The sequence below is a fragment of the Heteronotia binoei genome, chromosome 8, assembly GCF_032191835.1.
Source record: "Heteronotia binoei isolate CCM8104 ecotype False Entrance Well chromosome 8, APGP_CSIRO_Hbin_v1, whole genome shotgun sequence".
Classification (NCBI taxonomy): Eukaryota; Metazoa; Chordata; class Lepidosauria; order Squamata; family Gekkonidae; genus Heteronotia; species Heteronotia binoei.
The window spans coordinates 42410036-42431851 of NC_083230.1; positions in this window are offsets into that span (position 1 = coordinate 42410036).

Genomic DNA, 21816 nt, shown 5'->3' on the forward strand with positions numbered 1-21816 from the left:
TAAAAATACAGGGAGGCAAGGTGGAACTAAAACCGATGGAAGAATTGCAGGATAAATTTAATTGGTATCAATTGCGACAAATTTAAAGCTTGGTGGAGCATGATATTAGAACTACAGGGATAAGGCAAGATCAAACAGAACTGGAAAAAATGCTGTTGGGCGGGGATGAAAAATTGATTTCGAGGATCTATAAGTTGCTATTGAAATGGTCCACAGAAGATGAAGTAGTGAAACCGCAAATGATAAAATGGGCAATAAATATGAATAAAGAAATACAAATGGTGACATGGGAACACCTATGGAAGAACTCTATGAAAATATCAACGTGCTACAATATAAAAGAGAATTGTTTGAAAATGCTGTATAGGTGGTATATGACACCTAAGAAATTAGCAAAAATGAATAACCAAGTATCAGACAGGTGTTAGAAGTGCAAACAACATGAAGGTTCTTTCTACCATATGTGGTAGACTTGTGAAAAAGCGAAGCAATTTTGGCAAATGATTCAACAAGATATTTCGAAAATCTTGGGTTATAACATCAAGAGAGCACCAGAGATCTTTCTGGTGGGATTACAAATGGAAAGTTTTCCGAAGAGAAATAGAACATTGGTGTGGTATTTGCTTTCAGCTGCGAGGACATTATATGCGCAATTGTGGAAGCAAGATAAAATACCAGAGAAATGGGACTGGATCTTAAAAGTTCTACACTGGAGTGAAATCGATAAGCTTACTAGAATCTTAAAAGACTGTAATTCAGGAAAATTTAAAGATGACTGGGAGAAATTTCAAAAATATATTGAAAAACAATGGAAAGTGAAGAGACACTTAGTGATTTTTGATAACATTAACTGAATTTTTATTTACTGAGAAGATAACGTTGCAAATATTGACTCTTGTTTTAATATGTAATTTAGCAGGTTAGATTATGAGATAAATAGAGGGTTAATTATAACAATAATTTTGACATAGTCTTGGTTCATCTTGTGTTAAGGTAACGATAATTTTTAGTGAATATTTTATAATTGTGAATTTTACCTTTATTTTCTTTTTTAATTGTTTTGAACACCGACGGAGGTCATGAAAAAGAGGAGGGGAGGGGAGCAGGGAATTTTGTAGTGTATTGGTTAATACCTTTAAGGATATGTTTGGTGAATATTTTTCAATATTTTGCAAAACAATAAAATTGGTTTACACAAAAAAGATGCTCATCACCTCTGGGCTTGAACGTTACCTTGAATCTGAGCTCCACTTTCATATTTCAACATTTATTAGTGTTTCTTTTTTGCACTGCTACATGTTTCCTGAGCTGTACAAGGACTATAAATAGTCAAACCATTTTCTTGTTTTTATAATTGTCCACTAGATTCACAGGACTGTAATTTTACATTTCCCATTACACATTTGAACGCAGAAATATTGACCTTGAATTTTAACAATGTGCAAATTACACACTTTCAACTTTTGACAGAAGAATGTTGTAATCTAAAGTTAGGTATTTACTGGTTTAACACTGTGGTGGTTTCTTTTAACCTCTAGTTTAATCATTAAGTACTTATTATCCTGCACAGTCAACTCAAATGTTTAATAATGCTATAGCACAATAAAACTAATGGCTTATTTGAATAAAGAGACTGCATGCAGCCACAAGGGTTGACATTTTCTCATCTTCCATTCCCTTTCCTAGAAAGAGGGGAGGCAACAGTGCAATTGCAATGTGATCTTTAAATTTTGATAATCTCTTTTATTATTGAAAATTATACATTCAAGGTATGGCTTCTTGTTCATGTGCCATGTATGTAATTCCTATTAACTGGGGGTTAGATGAGTAGATCTATAAAATAATTGATCCGTTTTATTATTCAGATCCATTTACAGTTAGTCTTCTGTGTTTAATCCTTTGCCACCTCTCTTCTTCTTGGTGTATGAATTAAGAACAAGTTTGTTTGTTTGTTTAAATTAGGTTTGAAGGGTCAAATATTGAAAAATGCTTTCAGTATTTTTCTTCTTTTAGCCATGACCCACTGCATGAAAAGACAGAGAATTAGCTATGCATTCACCAAAACTTCAAGGACTATCATATCAAATATATTTACCTCAATTTGGAGCTAGTACATGCCAAAAATTACTTTCACTATATTCTGCAACAATAACTCAATATTTGCTTTGCTTTCACACTGTGAGAAATCCCTCTTTTCCTTTTGCCAGTATTCATTTTTCATACTATTGAGCCAGCAAGCTTTGCTACAAGATCAGCCTCCTAAGCATAGATTCAATGGCTTCTGAATCTCACTCCATTCTATGGTGAAGTAGATATTTAAACGCCACTTATTATCAAATATATCCTTGCAGATAGCACAGAAGGAATTTCCCCATTGTATACACACCAGTATGTAGATCCAGGTGGGCAGCCGTGTTGATCTGAAGTAATAAAACAAAGCTGGAGTCCAGTGGCACCTTTAAGACCAACAACATTTTATTGCGAATGTAAGCTTTCACGTGCATGCACACTTCAGCTTAGATTCTCAATAAAACTTTGTTGGTCTTAAAGGTAGCACTGGACTCCAACTTTGTTCTATACCAATAGCTAGTTGGCGTTTGTACTGAAGGGAAAATTATGTTCTGGGAATTATAAAAAAAAAATCTTAAAATCTATATTCATTTTCTAAAGCTGCCATATGGAGAGCATCTACATGGGGGTATCAAAACATACACCTGTCACCCATGGCAGCAGAGTAGGAATGGGTGGCAATGGCACCCACATGGCCATGTTCTCATGATGTTTGCTGTTGCCACTGTCCCCCATTCCTCCTCTTATATTTATTCAGTCTGCACAACACACATCATTAAAACAATTGAACTCTGAGTTACAATGCATATAAAACATAAAAACAGCAATTAAAATATTTGTTAGGAAGCAAGGGTCATTGAAGGAATGCCAAATAAAACGAAAATCTTCACTCGCTGGCAGAAGATATTAACAGAAGGGGACTGACTCCCTTAGAAGTGAATACCAGAGCTTTAGTGCCATGACCAAGAAGGTCCTTTCCTGGATTGCCAACTGTCTAATCTCAGAAAGCCACGGCACCCAAAATCGGATCTCCAATGAGAACTGTAGTGGTGGGCAGGTTCCTAAGGGAGTAGGCAGTCCTTTGGGTACGTTAGTCCTATACCATATAGGGTTTTGAAGGTCAAAACTAGCACTTTGAATTGTGCTCAGAAACAAACTGGGATCTAGCATAGATAGGCAATGATTAGAGTAATATAATCCCTATGAGCCACTCTTGTCAGCATCCTGGCTGCAGTATTCTGTACCAACTGAAGCACTGCAGTAATCTACACTAGAAGTAACCAGGGCACGCACTCAGTGCTCAGATATTTTCTGCCCAGGAAAGGCCTCAGCTCATTAACCACTCAAAGCCAGTAGGAAGCACAACTGCCACCTGCTTATTCTGCTTATCCGGAAATGACAGAAAAAATACTCTCCGTGTTACAAAACAATATCAAAATATAATTGCAATATTTTCCATTCATAACACTATGTTACAATGTAAATTCCAGTGAAAAATACCATCCAAAGCACACAACTTCACTACTGTCCATAAGATGAGATCAGGTTCTTTCCAAACAACACAGTCTGACGATGCAAAACCAGTCTGTTCTTGTTTCGGATTATTATGATCCTTCCTCTGGGACCGTCTTATTGATGTTGAATGCAGTAGTCTGATGGTGCCTTATTTCTTTACTATACACTGTTTTCTGTGAACAAATGTTACATTGTAATTGTAAAGCACAGACTGAGCCTCTTTAAACTTTTCTCAAGGTTTTACTCCAATCAAGTTTAATTTTTTTACAAAGTTGCAAACTTACCCAGGCTTTCTCTAATTTATTTCATTACTAGAACGCTACTGTTCTTTCTCCATCTCTCAGCATTTCATTGCGTTCAATTTCCCTTTAACAAGCTCTGCATAAATAAGCCTAGTAACACTACACACCTGTTTCATTGTGCTGACTGCAATTTAAAGTCACACTACCTATTTCTTAATAAATGCGTTACAATACAGTTACGATCCATTTCATTAACATTTATACAGTTAAATCATTGTTATTCAGTATATTAGCTTAAAAATACGATCCTAATAATACATGATTCCCATCTATCTGGCTCAAAAATAGCCCTGGCAGCTTCCCTGGAGCCTGGCTTGCTGGCCATGCAGGGGGACCAATCCATGCTTGTGCAGCTGCTTCCCTGGAGCCCAGTACACTGGCCAGGCTCAGGAGGGCTGATCTGCGCTTGCGTGGCAGCTTCCTGGAGCCCAGCTCAGACCCATCTTGTTGTTGCTGCTGCAGAAGCCTGGAGAGGGGGGTGGCAAGATGGCACTGTGGCCAGGCCTCGGAGCCAGTGAGACCTCCACTCCTCCCACCACTGGGCTGCTGGGGGTTCAGTCTTGCCATCTCTTGTTTGACTAGTGAGGCTGTGGGCTATGCCATGCAGGGTCACCTAAGATGGACAGGCCGCAGCTGAGAACCCAGAAAAAATGCAATCCACTGGAGAAGGAAATGGCAACCCACTCCAGTATCCTTGCCAAGAAAACCCCATGGACAGTAACAAAAGGCTAAAAGATATGGCGCTGGAAGATGAGCCCCTCAGGTTAGAAAGTGCCCAATATGCTACTGGGGAAGAGCGGAGGGCAGGTCCAAGTAACCACAGAAAGAGTGAAGCGGCTGGGCCAAAGCCGAAAAGATGCTCAGCTGTGGATGTGTCTGGTGGTGAAAGAACAGTTCAATGCTGCAAAGAACAATACTGCATTGGAACGTGGAATGTAAGATCTATGGATCAAGGTAAACTGGATGGGGTCAAACAAGAGATGGAAAGACTGAACATCAACATCTTGGGAATCAGCGAACTAAAATGGATGGGAATGGGTGAATTTAACTCAGAGGATCACTGCATTTATTATTGTGGGCAAGAGTCCCGTAGAAGGAATGGTGTGGCCTTTATAGTTAACAAGAGAGTGAGGAAGGCAGTAATGGGATACAATTTCAAAAATGACAGAATGATCTTGGTCCGCATCCAAGGCAAGCCATTCAATATCACAGTAATCCATGCCCCAACCACTGATGCAGAAGAGGCTGAAGTGGACCAGTTCTATGAAGATCTACAACAACTTCTAGAATTAACACTAAAAAAAAAAAATGTCCTCCTCATCATAGGGGACTGGAATGCCAAAGTGGGAAGTCAAAAGGTAACCAGAACAACTGACAAGATTGGCTTTGGAGAACAAAAAGAAGCCGGGCAAAGGCTAATAGAGTTTTGTCAAAAGAACAAGCAGGTCATAGTGAACATCCTCTTCCAACAACCTAAAAGGCAACTCTACACATGGACATCACCTGATGGGCAACACAGAAATCAGATTGATTATATACTCTGCAGTCAAAGATGGAGAAGCTCCTTACAGTCAGCAAAACAACACCTGGAGCTTACTGTGGCTCAGATCATGAGCTACTCATTGCAAAATTCAGGCTTAAACTGAAGAAAACTGGGGAAGCCATTAGGCCATTCAGGTTTGACCTTGATCACATCCCTTATGAATATGCAGTGGAGGTGAAGAATAGGTTTAAGGGACTAGAGTTGATAGACAGAGTGACTGAAGAACTATGGACAGAGGTTCGTGACATTGTACAGAAGGCAGCAATCAGCACCATCCCAAAGAAAACCCCGCGTCCCCCCTATACACACACACACAGGTTATTTTATGGATTTTTTTGTCTGCGTCCGCAGCCCAATGTTATCAACCTATGTACTATAATATGATTTGAATATATATATGTGTGTGTGTGTGTGTGTGTATGTGTATGTGTGTATACACACACATATATTGGCCACTGTGAAACACAGAATGCTGGAATGGATGGGCCATTGGTCTGATCCAACATGGCTTCTCTTATGTTCTTATGACCATAAGAGACCATGGCTTCTCTTATGTTCTTATGACCATAAGGAAGGCCGAGTGCAGAAGAATAGATGCTTTTGAGATGTGGTGCTGGAGAAGACTCTTGAGAGTCCCTTGGACTGCAAGATCAAATAAGTCAGTTCTAAGAGAAATCAACCTAGACTGTTCCCTGGAAGGTCAGATGCTGAAGCTGAAGCTCAAATACTTTTGCCACCAAATGAGAAGGGAGCACTCACTGGAGAAGACATTAATGCTGGGAAAGTCAGAAGGCAAAAGAAGAAGGGGACAGCAAAAGATGAGATTGCTGGACAGTGTTATTGATGTAACAAACACGAATTTGAGCAGACTTCGGAGGATGGTGGAAGACAGGAAGGCCTGGCATGACTTTGTCCATGGGTTTGCGAAGATTCTGACTCGACTCTGCGACTGAACAACAACAACAAAAGCTTCCTCCACTGGAATCACAAAGGGTGGGATGAGCCTATTCAGGCTTGGCACGGGAGATCTAGACAATCCAGGGGTGGCTGGCTGGCCAGGTAAGGCAGTGGCCACCATCCCGTGACTAGTCTGATCTAGCACAAGCTTCCCACCTGTCCACCTTCTTGTTAAGACCATGTGAGATTAGCTTGTCACTGGCTATGGGACTGAGAAAAAAAAATTGTGGCCTCTCTCAGATTGGCTGTAGAGGGGGCCTTTTTTTGCCTGCTCCACATGGTCAGAGGGGGTGAGACATAAACAGGCCTGGTGTCACTGGTTAGACTCTAACCGGGATGGTGGGAAAAGCATGAGTTAAAAGGGTTTTCAACTGGCAAGCACCCTGAGATATCAGTGATGGGGGGATCCTCAGTTGGGCTACCTAGAGGATGGGCATTCCAGGGTTGGGGGTGCATATGACCAACCTTAAGGCTTCGCAGGCATGGGCCAGGGTATCCCATCTTTTTATGCACTATGCTCCCATTCTCTCTATGCACTAGCATGCAGGCCATGATGGGTAGGGTCCAGAAGCTTCCGGACCTGGCCGTGAGATGGGGTGGGTTTACCCTGTTAAGAAGCTTGCTTTGTGAGCTGAATGCAACCCATGCTTTATGATGTATATAATGGTGCAGATCAACTTATGTGCAGATCTAGTCCCAGTTTAACTCATAACGGGCGTTTTCGCACTTACCTTAAGCCGGAGCGACGTCCCTCTTCACCGCGCAGCGTCTGCACGGTTTTCGCACTAATTGCTGCGGAGCACCTGGAAGAGCCGCAAAGTCCCGCGGCTTTTGTGGCGCAAATGTAAACCGCCAAAAACCAGTTTACATTTGCGCCGCAAAAGCCCTGGGACTTTGCGGCTCTTCCAGGTGCTCCGCAGCAATTCGTGCGAAAACCGTGCAGCCGCTGCGCGGTGAAGAGGGACGTCGCTCCGGCTTAAGGTAAGTGCGAAAACGCCCAATTTGTTTCATTTGAGGCGTGGGTGAGCAAATAACTTTTTTATTCCACACTATAACTATTGGCATTCAAGAAATCAAATGACATACTAAACTATATGCTCTGGTCCTATACATCTCTTAAGAAAAGACACTGGCAATCAGATTTTTATCATGCAGTCAGTTTCTTTCTATTATTAATTTTAAAAACTATGTGAAGAAAGATAAAGGTTTTCTTCCAGGCAATTTGAGAAGAACCCAAACAAATTCCTGCTTGGGATAGGTTTACTTCTTACTTGGCAAAAAATGACGGACATGGCATTTCATTATGGCCCTGTTTAAGTGAATGGAGAAACATTATAGAAGAGAAATAGAAGTAAGAAAATGTTTTAGCATCAGTGAATCAACTGAATATGCAAATCGAAGACTCTCCCTTTCTCTACAGGTATTGAAGTGTGCTATTCCTTCCTTTTATTTTCAGAATTCTACACATTTATTATGAAGCATAGCATGCTTGTAGCCATGGGAATGTGATTAAAGTTGTATCTAGTTGGCAAGCCACAAAAAGAACTTTTCAATCCCACAGGATGCTGTTCAGGTTATTTTATGGATTTTTTTGTGTGTGTCCGCAGCCCAATGTTATCAACCTATGTACTATAATATGATTTGAATATAGATTTTTTTTTCTTTTACAAATGCTAATGTCCTGGCTTTTTCGCAACCTTTTCTGAGATTAATGTAATTTTGAACAGAAAAGTCATTTGGAATCCCACATATTTTAAAGCCAGATTCTCAGCATAATTTATTCTTTCATGGATTTATAAATTCAGTTCCCAAGTTAGATTTCCAGCATCTTCATTTTAAAAGATCTCCAGTTAAAAGGGATGGGTTTTACCTGAGGTCTTATACTCTGCTGTCATTGATATTAACAAGTTCCATTGATATTAACAAGTTCCATGGCTATTCAAAAGCAGCTCCTTTTTATCTTATTTTTAAACACCATTTTAAAATAATGGGGTTTTTTTCCCAGAATGCATTTGAAGAACACACTCCCAAACCTACACAGGGTTACTGAGAGCAACTGACTAAACGCATTATGTTGAAATTTTCTGGGGGGCAGTATGGACTTTCATGCTCATTTTTTTTATTATTATTAAATCTATTGAAATGTTCTATTATTTATGTGATAGCTTTTGCTTTTTATTATTCTATAGAAAATCAGAATGGTCAATTCGTGTTTTGATTATTGTGAATAGCTGGTATTACTTTGAATAAATTTTGAACATTATGCTTGCTCATTCTGCTGTGTAATAACCTTATGGTTATCTACTATCAGATCAATTGCTGTAAGGTAAAAGATTTGCTGAAGATAATAAGTAGAGTTCTTGCTTGTCAATGTAATGTCATTGGGAGAGGTAGCAGTGCAATTGTCCTCTACAGGGTATAATATATAGGAATACTATACCCTAAGACTGGACAAGGGCTTCACTAGTTTCTATTCACAGACATTACAGAAGTGAATCCTGGTGTTTTATACATTGGTCCTTTATGAGTCAGGAGGGATCACAGTGGCAACAGTTGTTAGGAATGCTCATTTAGGAACTGCCTTATCAACATCTAGGCTTGCCTATCCCCAGGTCCTAGCAGGGGTTCTTTCACTTTCCCAGGCTGCTTCCCACCCCCAAGTCAGCTGGCCGGTGGGGGGAAGCCCCGCCCCCAGAGGGTCATGTGCATTTCCAGCTCCGGAGGCTTCAGTCTCCGATTGAAAGGCTTCCTCTTGGGATGGTGTGTCTGTGTTACTTTGAAGAAGTTGGCAGCAACTCGTGAGTAGAGAGGCCAATCCCTCCTTCAGTTGCCAGAAACGGGGAGAGGGGGGGAGAGGGAGGGAAACGTCTGCTGAGTACTTCATTATTCCCTATATGGAGATCGATTTTCATAGGGTATAATGGGGAATTAATCTGGAGGTTTCAGGGCTCTGGGGGAGCTGTTTTTGAGGTAGAAGCACCAGATTTTCAGCATAGTATCTAGTGCCTCTCCCCAAAGTACCCCCCAAGTTTCAAAACGATTGGACCAGGGGGTTCAATTCTATGAGCCCCAAAAGAAGGTGCCCCTATGCTTCATTATTTCCTATGGAAGGAAAACATTTAAAACTGTGTGCTGTCCCTTTAAATATGATGGCCAGAACTCCCTTGGAGTTCAATTATGCTTGTCACACCCTTGTTCCTGGCTCTGCTTCAATGTCTCCTGGCTCCACCCCCAAAGTCCCCAGATATTTCTTGAATTGGACTTGGCAACCCTATCAACATCCAAACCAAATTTCCTGTTCTTGAATATACTTGATCACTAAAAATAATGACAGTTAGTAATATCCAAAGGTATCTGGAAAGTACAATTATTTTGGTGCCTCACTTTCAGCTTTTCTTAGTTGCAGGAGGTAACAATAGTGGGAGCAATAACAAAAGAAGAGAGGGACTCAGGAAATAATTGGACAGGGTCATTTCAGTCAGGAGGGCTAACAGATATACCTTCTGAAGATCATCCCAATGGTTGTCTTGAAAGTTAAAGAACAGATGGATAAAGAGTGAGGTAGCAGCGGCAGTGGTGGTGGGGGTCCTGGCTGTCTGCCTTCTCCCTGCTCTCCCACAGCAGCAATGGCTGCAGTACTTCTGGCTGCTCACCTGCTTCTTCCACCTCCCCAAGCAAATGCAGTTGAATTTCTGTGAACATACCAAGGAGCAAATTTGCTGGGGGTGGAGGGTGGGAATTAAAAAATTTTCAAAAAGCTTTTTGATTTTTCTGCAAACCTCGGAGATCCCTCAAGTTTGCAGGCAAATCTCTTTACTCTTCACCTGAAGCTACAGATTGCTAGCAACTTCCACTGAAGGAATCTGTTTCTTAATGTTATGGCACTGCTTTTGTCATTATGTTTTTTTTTTAAACTACTCAATGCATTTTTTTTTTAAAAAAGATTTTAGATTTTTTTCTGTAAATCTGTAAATTCTGTAGATCTAGATGATGACGATGGTGTCTACATCCGCTATTGCACCGATGGCAGCCTGTTCAACCTGAGGCGACTAAAGGCCCACTCCAAGACAATGGAAAAACTCATCTGAGAGCTACTGTTTGCTGATGCTGCTGCACTCGTCTCCCACTCGGTATCAGCTCTGCAGCATATGACGTCCTGCTTTGCAGAGGCTGCCAAGCTATTCGGCCTAGAAGTTAGTCTGAAGAAGACAGAAGTTCTCCACCAGCCTGCACCCCAGGAAGATTATCACCTTCCCTGCATCACTGTGGGTGAATCAGTTCTGAAGACAGTCCAGCAGTTCAGCTACCTGGGGTGCATCATCTCCTCAGATGCCAAGATCGGCAAGGAGATTGACAACAGGCTGGCAAAGGCAAACTGTGCATTTGGCCGACTGCACAAAAGAGTGTGGAGCAACAAGCATCTGAAAAAAGGCACAAAGATCAATGTTTACAAAGTGGTTGTGATGACAACCCTCATCTACGGCTCCGAATCGTGGGTTTTATACCGTCATCACCTGCGACTCCTCGAGTGCTTTCATCAGCGCTGCCTTCGCACCATCCTCAACATCCACTGGAGTGACTTTGTGACCAACACTGAAGTCCTCAAGCGGGCGGAGGTTACCAGCATTGAGGCACTGCTGCTGAAGACGCAGCTGCGCTGGGCAGGGCATATTTCTAGGATGGAAAACCACCGCCTTCCCAAGATTGCCCTGTATAGCGAACTCTCCACCGGCCATCGAAATAGAGGGGCACCAAAGAAGAGGTACAAGGACTCCTTGAAGAAATCCCTTGGCACCTGTCGCATCAACCATCACCAGTGGTCTGACCTAGCCTCAGATCGCAAAGCATGGAGGCACACCATCCACCAGGCTGTCTCTTCCTTTGAGAACGCACGCATAGCTGGTCTTGAGGACAAAAGGAGATTGAGGAAGAATCGCACTGCTACAGCACCAACCCTAAATCAGACTTTTCCCTGCAGCCACTGTGGCCGGACCTGCCTGTCCCACATTGGTCTTGTCAGCCACCAGCGAGCCTGCACCAGACGTGGACTCTTGCACCCTTCTTAAATCTTCGTTCGCGAAGCCAAGCTGAGAGAGAGACTCAATGCTTTTTTTTTTTTTTAAGATTTTAAAAAAAAGATTTTAGATTTTTTTTCTGTAAATCTGGGGTATGTTTCAGGTTTTTAGAAAGATCTATCATGTCCAGGCCTCAGATTCAGTGGGAGCTCACAGAAGCACCTTTCTGAGAGTTCCACTTCCTCCTTCTGAGTGTTCCACCTTCTTGTCCATTGAATAGTATGCACAGCTGCATAACAATGCCTGGATAAGCTCCACCACCTATTTCTTTACAAATCGATCCATGATTATGTCCATTCACAGCTCCAGTCACTGGATTTAACTATCCTTGGATTTGGCTGAATTAGCTATTTAAATATATAAGCGCAGACCCACAAGAACTTGCAGATGGAATCTCATTTCCCACTTCCATGCTATTTTCTATTTCCCTTCCTTGAAAACCTCCATAGCATCTCCCTTTTTCCTGCTTCCTTCTCTCCTTCTCACCCAGCAGCCAACCCATTTTTATCTGCCCCTCTTTCTAAAACTTTCCCTCCCCCACCCCCACCCCCACCCCAGCAATGTCAAGGAAAATTGTGGCCCAGTTATGAGCTGGCCACTGAGTCAGGCCCACTTGCATGGTAGGGAACCCACAAGGACTTCTGGGGTGGCATGTCATTTCCTCTATATATTCCACCCTTCAATATTTCCTTTTTCCCTCCACCCTGGCAAATCCCATATCTTTCCCTCGTTCTCTGCCTCTTTCTCAACCACTCACCCACCTACCTCAAGAACAGGAAATCAGGAAAAGTACCAAGAATGGGTGGAGTACCTATAGATTTATTATAATCAAACTCAAAGTGGTGGGCAGAAGTTTTCATGCATCTCTTCTCTATGATAAATAACTCAGGATAAACGTAAATAAATACGTAAATAACTCAGGATAAAATAAACGTAAAACGTAAAAACTATGTAAAACTACGTAAAAACGTAAAATGTAAAAACTGTGTCGTAATAGGTGATTTTAACTACCCGCAGATTGATTGGGTCAATATGTGTTCTGGTCGAGAGAAAGAGATTGAGTTTCTTGATGCTCTCAATGACTGTGCTATGGAGCAGATGGTCTCAGAACCTACCAGGGGTGGGGTGATCCTGGATTTGGTCCTAAGTAATGCCCAAGACTTGGTGAGAGATGTAAAAGTGATTGCGCCGCTTGGGAGCAGTGACCATAATGTTATTGATTTCACCGTTTGTATAAATAGGGAGTTGTCCAAAAAGACCGCCACAACCACGTTTAACTTTAAAAGGGGTAAATACACTGAGATGAGGAGGCATGTGAGGAGGAAACTGAAAGGAAAGGTACATACAGTCAAAACCCTTGGGGAAGCTTGGACGCTATTTAAAACTATAATCCTAGAAGCTCAGATAAAATACATACCACAAGTTAGGAAAGGCACAAAGGCATAAGAAAAGGCCTGCGTGGTTAACAAACAAAGTAATGGAAGCTGTAAAAGGTAAGAAGGACTCCTTTAAGCGGTGGAAAACCAGTCCAAGTGAGATTAGTAAAAGGGAACACAGGCTGTGGCAAATCAAATGCAAGACTGTGATCAGGCAGGCAAAAAGGGACTATGAGTAGCATATTGCAAAAAACATAAAGACCAACAATAAAAATTTCTTCAAATATATTAGAAGTAGGAAACCAGCCAGGGAGGCAGTGGGGCCCTTGGATGACCATGGGGTAAAAGGATTACTGAAGGAGGATAGGGAAATGGCTGAGAAGCTAAATGAATTTTTTGCCTCCGTCTTCACTGTGGAAGACGAGAACTTTTTGCCCGCCCCAGAACCACTAATTTTGGAAAGGGTGTTGAAAGACCTGAGTCAGATTGAGGTGACAAAAGAGGAGGTCCTACAACTGATAGACAAATTAAAAACTAATAAGTCACCAGGTCCGGATGGCATACATCCGAGAGTTCTGAAAGAACTCAAAGTTGAACTTGTGGATCTTCTAACAAAAATCTGTAATCTTTCATTGAAATCTGCCTCCGTTCCTGAGGACTGGAAGGTAGCAAATGTCACCCCCATCTTTAAAAAGGGTTCCAGAGGAGATCCGGGAAATTACAGGCCAGTCAGTCTGACTTCAATACTGGGAAAGTTGGAAGAAACCATTATCAAGGACAGAATGAGTAGGCACATTGATGAACACGGGTTATTGAGGAAGACTCAGCATGGGTTCTGCAAGGGAAGATCTTGCCTCACTAACCTGTTACATTTCTTTGAGGGGGTGAACAAACATGTGGACAAAGGCGACCCGATAGATGTTGTTTACCTTGACTTCCAGAAAGCTTTTGATAAAGTTCCTCATCAAAGGCTCCTTAGAAAACTTGAGAGTCATGGAGTAAAAGGACAGGTCCTCTTGTGGATCAAAAACTGGCTTAGTAATAGGAAGCAGAGAGTCAGTATAAATGGGCAGTCTTCGCAGTGGAGGACGGTAAGCAGTGGGGTGCCGCAGGGCTCGGTACTGGGTCCCATGCTCTTTAACTTGTTCATAAATGATTTAGAGTTGGGAGTGAGCAATGAAGTGGCCAAGTTTGCGGATGACACTAAATTGTTCAGGGTGGTGAGAACCAGAGAGGATTGTGAGGAACTCCAAAGGGATCTGTTGAGGCTGGGTGAGTGGGCGTCAACGTGGCAGATGCGGTTCAATGTGGCCAAGTGCAAAGTAATGCACATTGGGGCCAAGAATCCCAGCTACAAATACAAGTTGATGGGGTGTGAACTGGCAGAGACTGACCAAGAGAGAGATCTTGGGGTCGTGGTAGATAACTCACTGAAAATGTCAAGACAGTGTGCGTCTGCAATAAAAAAGGCCAACGCCATGCTGGGAATTATTAGGAAGGGAATTGAAAACAAATCAGCCAGTATCATAATGCCACTGTATAAATCGATGGTGCGGTCTCATTTGGAGTACTGTGTGCAGTTCTGGTCGCCGCACCTCAAAAAGGATATTATAGCATTGGAGAAAGTCCAGAGAAGGGCAACTAGAATGATTAAAGGGCTGGAGCACTTTCCCTATGAAGAAAGGTTGAAACGCTTGGGACTCTTTAGCTTGGAGAAACGTCGACTGCGGGGTGACATGATAGAGGTTTACAAGATAATGCATGGGATGGAGAAAGTAGAGAAAGAAGTACTTTTCTCCCTTTCTCACAATACAAGAACTCGTGGGCATTCGATGAAATTGCTGAGCAGAAAGGTTAAAACGGATAAAAGGAAGTACTTCTTCACCCAAAGGGTGATTAACATGTGGAATTCACTGCCACAGGAGGTGGTGGCGGCCACAAGTATAGCCACCTTCAAGAGGGGTTTAGATAAAAATATGGAGCACAGGTCCATCAGTGGCTATTAGCCACAGTGTATGTGTGTATATAAAATTTTTTGCCACTGTGTGACACAGAGTGTTGGACTTGATGGGCCGTTGGCCTGATTCAGCATGGCTTCTCTTATGTTCTTATGTTCAGGATGCATTCCTATCTGGAAGAAAGCTCTGGTGGTACTGATTTTTAAGAATAAAGGGAAAAAACAGGACCCACAGCACTATCACCAATTACCCTCCTCTCAGTTATTGGGAAACTATATGAAGCTTATCATAGATAATTCCCCTATGGTGGTGGCCAAATGGAGCACTCTGATTGGCTGACAGGTGCACTCAATTAACCACTGGCCCATCATGCATCAGTCACCACCTCTGGGTTCCCATTGGCAGACTCCCCTGTCCCCTGCCTACTGCAGGCTCAAGAACTCTGAACAAACTGCCAAAATAGTGTTATCTCAAAGACAGACACATCTTTGATGCTTCTCTGTGTCCTCTGCATCAACCAGTCTCAGAAAGGGCTGCTGCTCTACTGTAGCTTCACAAAGAATTTCCTCAGAGACCATGGTCCACTGGGAAAGCTGCTAGCCAGAGGCTGTTGCTAGGAAACCAAGGTTGCCCTCAGCTGAATATAATGCCATAGAGTCCACCCTCCAAAGCAGTTATTCTCTCCAGGGGGACAGCGATCTGTTGTCTGGAGTTCAGTTGTGATCCCAGGAGATCTTCAGGCTCCACCTGGCTACCCTAGGCCAGACAGCACCCTCTGGGTGACTTGATGCCACCTGACTGGCATGACTTAACTAGGCCTGGCTGCTTGCTCCTATTCAGCATCAGCCCCCCATGACAGCCACTCTGACTTATCAGTTGCCAACTCCAGGTTGGCAAATTCCTGGAGATTTGAAGTGTGGAGCCTGGAGAGGGTGGGTTTGAGGAGGGGTTGGACATCAGACAGGTACAATGACATAAACTCCACCCTCCAAATCAGCCATTTCCTCCTGGGGAACCACTGTTGCCAATCACTACATGTTGATGGGGTCTGAACTGGCAGAGACTAACCAAGAGAGAGATCTTGGAGTTGTGGTAGATAACTCACTGAAAGTGTCGAAACAATGTGTGACTGCAATAAAAAAGGCAACACTATGCTGGGGATTATAAGGAATGGAATTGAAAACAAATCAGCCAGTATCATAATGCCCCTGTAAAAATCAATGGTGTTGCCTCATTTGGAATACTGTGTACAATTCTGATCACCACACCTCAAAAAAGATATTATAGCAGTGGAAAAAAGTGCAGAAAAGCGCAACTAGAATGATTAAAGGGTTAGAACACTCTTTAGTCTGGAGAAACTGAGAGGTTACATGATAGAGCTTTACAAGATTATGCATGGGATAGAGAAGGTAGAGAAAGAAGTATTTTTCTCCCTTTCTCACAGTTCAAGAACTTGTGGGCACTCAATGAAACTGAGGAACAGTTGGATTAGAGAGGATAAAAGGAAGTACTTCTTCTCCCAAAAAGTGATTACACATGGAATTCACTGCCACAGGAGGTGGTGGTGGCTACAAGCATGGGCAGCTTCAAGAGGGGTTTGGATAAACATATGGAGTAGAGGTCCATCAATGGCTAGTAGACACAGGGTATTGATGGAACTTTCTGTCTGGGGCAGTGATGCTCTGTATTCTTGGTGCTTGGGGGGACAACAGTGGGAGGGATTCTAGTGTCCTGGCCCCACTGATGGACCTCCTGATGGCACCTGATTTTTTGACCATTGTGTGACAGAGTGTTGGACTGAATGGGCCATTGGCCTGATCCAACATGGCATCTCTTATGTTCTTATGTCAGCTGAGGGCTGGAGATCACTCAGAATTACAGCTGCTCTCCAGATGGCAAAGATCAACTCCCCTGGAGGTGGAGGTGGGAAGAGTGAATGCCTTCACTAGGGTGGGTGGGAATTCAGCAAGGTTGTGGGGGGCACTCACCTAGAGCCTCTTTCTGGAGCCCATTGTATTTTTCTTCACAACAGGCCTTATTCTTAGTTTAAGCCTAAAATTTAAAAAATAGATGGAGGAGTCAGAAATTCTGAGTGAGGAACATGGTGTGTTCTGCCAAGAATGCTCTGCAATTGATCACTGCCTAGTTTTAGCCCATTTGATTGAGAAGTATACTTCTTCAGTAAGTAATGATCTATTATGCAGCCTTATGCTCAGCATTTGATAGCATCTCTAGAACTAGACTATGGCAGAAACTAAAGGAAACCACAATCAGCAGATGCTTGCTGTGGTTATTTAGATTATATCACAGCACAGAAGTGAAAATCAGATGTAGCCCCGAAGGCCAGATTACAGATTCTATCTCAACCTTCAGAGGTGTTCCACAGGGTTATCTTTTATCCCCTAACTCATTTAATCTATATTTCAATGATATTGTCAAAGCAGTTTCAGAACCTGGTTTTAAGCTGCATTGTTTTTATGAATTGAAATGTATTGGTTTTAATGTTTAAATGTGAAGTATTTAATTGTTTATATTTAAATTGTTAAATTGTTATTGTTGGAAGCCGCCCTGAGCCACTCCTGGGAAGGGCGGGATACAAATCCCGAATAAATAAATAAATAAATAAACCTATTCACCATGCACCTATTCTTAATTATCAAGATCTTTCAATTCTAATTTATGCTGATGATATTGCATTAATCTTGCACATTGATAGGGTTAAAGTGTATGTCAGCTAGTTTTAGCTACTACTGTGCTGATGAAGGTTTAACTATAAATTCTAAGAAATCAAAAGTAATTCTCTTCGAGAGGATGTCGACTGAAGAAAAGCACTAGAGAATGGCAAATACCAACACCGAGCAAGTAACATTTAGATATTGTATTTAGGAATAATAATCTCCCAAAACCTATCCTGGAAAAATCAGTTCTAATCTGTCCCTTATAATATAACACCATATTTAAATTCCTTGAGACAGTTTTTTCGCACAGAAGGAGTGAAGCATTACACAGCAGCTATAAGGATTTGGGGAATAGAATTAATCACATGATACTTAATGGCACCAGAGTGTCAGTAGAAAGTATATCTGAAACTATTGATTCCTTATTACTAAAATTCCTGAGAAAAATAACCAGTTTACCAAAGTATGTATTTAGTATAGCTATTTGCCAAGAATTTGCAGTTCTTTCATTAAATCCAGCAGCTTAGCTGGATGCATTTAGACTCAGGATTAAGATTTGTTTAAAACTATGGATGTAAACTCCTTTTTAGTTTAGGAGAAGATCCCTTTCAGGGTAAATGGAAGAGGCTGGTCCAGAGACTGGAACAACTAGGCTTTACTCTAGTTTTATTACTCTCAATGTGAAGTGAGAAAACTGCATTCCAAAGGGTCAAAAGGCAGCTATTGATGCTAGATTTCAGAAGCACAAATCATCAAGCAAGTGTATGTTCCCTTGCCTACAATGAACTTGTAGCTCCAGCTATGTTATCAGCATATTTAAAGTCCATGACTGTGCCAGTTCATGAATGGATGCATTTCCACACAGACTGTCTCCACTAAATGTTTGTCAAACTTCAAAGCAACAGGGGGACGAAACTTGGAGGGTATGTAGAGAAGGTGGTCATTTCCCCAGAAAGCACTTACTTGGGAGCAACTTCTATAGAGGGCTGTAACTTGGATCCCTTAAATCCATTCCTCCCTAAACTTAGAGTTCAGGTAGAAGAGGGTCAGCTGGAGACTCCCTGTGAGACTGATGTCTCTAGTGCACCTGGGGACCTGTTGTACATCAGCCTGAGACCTATGACAGTGAGGACTCCTTGGAAGAAGAGGAGCCAGCTATAATGAGCACAGAATCAGTAGATGATCAACAAGGGATTGAGATACTAGCTGATCATAATGCACAGGCCACAGCTGTGGTATATCCACACACTGCATGTCTGAGCAAACAATCCTCTAGAGGCAATTCCTAGCTCATTTGGTTCCCCCCCACTCTTGGAACGCCGAAGATTTCAATGATATATGGAGTTGCAGTTAAGGATAAAAAGCACACATCTCCTGCTGTCAGCTGGTCAACTGACAAGACAGTGGATAAGACAGTGGAAGACAGTAGTTGGTGGATGACTGCGGGGTGTCGCAGGGCTCAGTACTGGGTTCCATGCTCTTTAAATTGTTCATTAATGATTTGGAGTTGGAAATAAGCAGTGAAGTGGCCAAGTTTGCAGATGACACTAAATTGTTCAGGGTAGTGAGAACCAGAGGATTGTGCGGTTCCAAAGGGATCTGTTGAGTCTGGGTGAGTGGGCGTCAACATGGCAGATGAGGTTCAATGTGGCCAAGTGTAAAGTAATGTACATTGGGGCCAAGAATCCCAGCTACAAATACAAGTTGATGGGTTGTGAACTGGCAGAGACTGACCAAGAGAGAAATCTTGGGATCGCGGTAGATAACTCACTGAAAATGTCAAGACAGTGTGCGATTGCAATAAAAAAGGCCAATGCCATGCTGGGAATTATTAGGAAGGGAACTGAAAACAAATCAGTCAGTATCATAACTCCCCTGTATAAATCGATGGTGCAGTCTCATTTAAAATACTGTGTATAATTCTGGTCACTGCACCTCAAAAAGATATTATAGCATTGGAAAAAGTCCAGAAAAGGGCAACTGGACATGAGTGATTGACTTTCTATACTCTCTGACCTTGAACTGGACTTGGACGACCTGTTGTCTGGAACCCCTGACCCTGGACTGGACTTAGATAACCTGCTTTCTTAAACCCCTGACTTTGGACTGTGTTTGGTTCTATTTGTATTCTGTAATTCTACCTCTGGACTGCCCTGCTTAGCTCTCAGTACTTGGCTCCTCCCAGTATAGGGCTGTTCTACCGGGTTATGAACCTCATAAACCAGACTGTTCCTTTAGCTCCTAAAAGTCTGTAACAGTTCATGGTTTGTGAACCAGGCATGACGTGAACCAAATCCCCTTATTTATGCCCATCCTTAGCAAGGTATCATTGTGTCCTGCAGACTGGGTGATATCAAGTCACCCAGAGGTTGTTGTTAGGCTTAGGGTTGCACCCTTCAGGTGGGACCTGGAAATCCCTCAGAATTACAACTGAACTCCAGACAACATAGATTTCTCCCATTGGAATTTACAGGGAAGTCAAGGTAAAGAGAATTTTGAAATGGATTGCAGCAGTATGGCTGCTGAGGGAGCTGAGGCAGTGATGTGTAAAGACTGTGGGATGTTTGTATTTCTACCTGAGAGTAACAACAATTACACTTGCAGCAAGTGTAAGTTAGTAGCATTGTTGGAGAAGATATGGGGACTGGAGGCACAGTTGTCCACACTGCAGTGTATAAAGGACGGTGAGGATTTTCTTGACAGAACCCATGAGATGCTCTTGAAAGGACATGAGGAGGAACAGGAAGTGGTATCTCAGCAATTGGAAGAGAGCCCAACACAGGAGGAGGGTTCCTGGAAAAGTGTAACCCAAAAGAGCAGGAAAATCAGGAGATGTTCTGAGCCTCTGCTGCTCAGCAATAGGTTCCAGGATCACCCCACAGTAACTGATTCTGAAACACTGGAACAAGGGCTACTTTCCCAGCCTCCACAACACTTTAAGAAGGTTTCTCAGAATCCTGTGGATAAGAAGCCTTGAGCTTCTGCTACCCAATAAAGGAAGAGGAGGGTGGTGGTAATTGGAGACTCCTTGCTCAGAGGGGTGAAGCCCAAAGTGTGTCAACTGGACTTGCCAACTAGACCCAAGAGGTCTGCTGTCTGCCAGGTGCATGCATCCAGGATGTGGCAGAAAGCATTGGAAGATTTATCAAGCCCACGGATTATTATCCTTTCTTGCTGATCCACTTGGAAATGAATGATACTGCCCATCACAGCCCTGAACGTATTAGAAAAGACTATGTGGCTCTGGGTCAGAAGGTGAAGGAGCTGGGAGCACAGGTTGTGTTCTCATCAGTTCTTCCTGTTTAAGGCCGTGGTTTAGGACGAGAAAGAAGAATACTTCAAATAAATGACCGGTTATGTTGATGGTGTCACCAGGAAAGATTTGGATTTCTGGATCATGGCTTACGCTTTCGAGATGGTGGACTTCTATTGGGAGATGGTTTGCACCTTATGATGGTAGGAAAAAGGGTGTTTGGTAACAGCCTTGCTAACCTAATAAGGAGGGCTTTAAACTAAACTGCATGGGGAAGTGACAATAATTCAAAGCCTTCTATGATGGCAGAAACTGGGGATAAGGACACAAAAGCTTTGCAGAGAGTGGCGCATAGACTAGGTAATGTTAACTTGCAGGTATGTACGGAAACTAAACCCTCAGGATGCATAAAATATTGATTCCAATGTCTCTACACTAATGCACAGAGTATGGGAAACAAACAGGAGGAACTAGAAGTCCTAATACAGGAAGGAGACTGTGACATAATAAGCCTGGAATATTAGGATTCAGGGGTACAATTTATTTGAAAGGGACAGACAAATGAGAAAGTGTGGAGGTGTAGCAGTATATGTGAAGGAGGTATATACTTGCAAGGAAATATGTGAATCTGAGCATAGCAGCTCAGTTGAGAGTCTCTGTGTAAAAATAAAAGGAGTAAAAAATAACAATGATATTATGGTGGGAGTCTGCTATAGACCACCAAGGTAGGCAGAGGACTTTGATGAGATACTCCTATAACAGATTGCAAAGTTCTCCAAGAGAAGAGACACAGTGATCATGGGAGATTTCAATTGCTCAGACATCTGTTGGAAGTTCAACTCTGCTAAAAATGAAAGGTCAAATAGATTCCTGGCTTGTCTTGCTGACAATTTCCTTTTCCAGAAAGTGAAGAAGGAAACAAGGGGATCTGCCATCTTGGACTTGATTCTCTCTCTCTCTTTTTTAAAAATTTTCAAAATAAACTTTATTAAGCTTTAATATTCAAGTTACATCCAAAGCTATGAAATGGAATTTTAAATCACTTACATCACATCATTTCAGATCCCCCAAGAGGGAAGATCTTTGTCT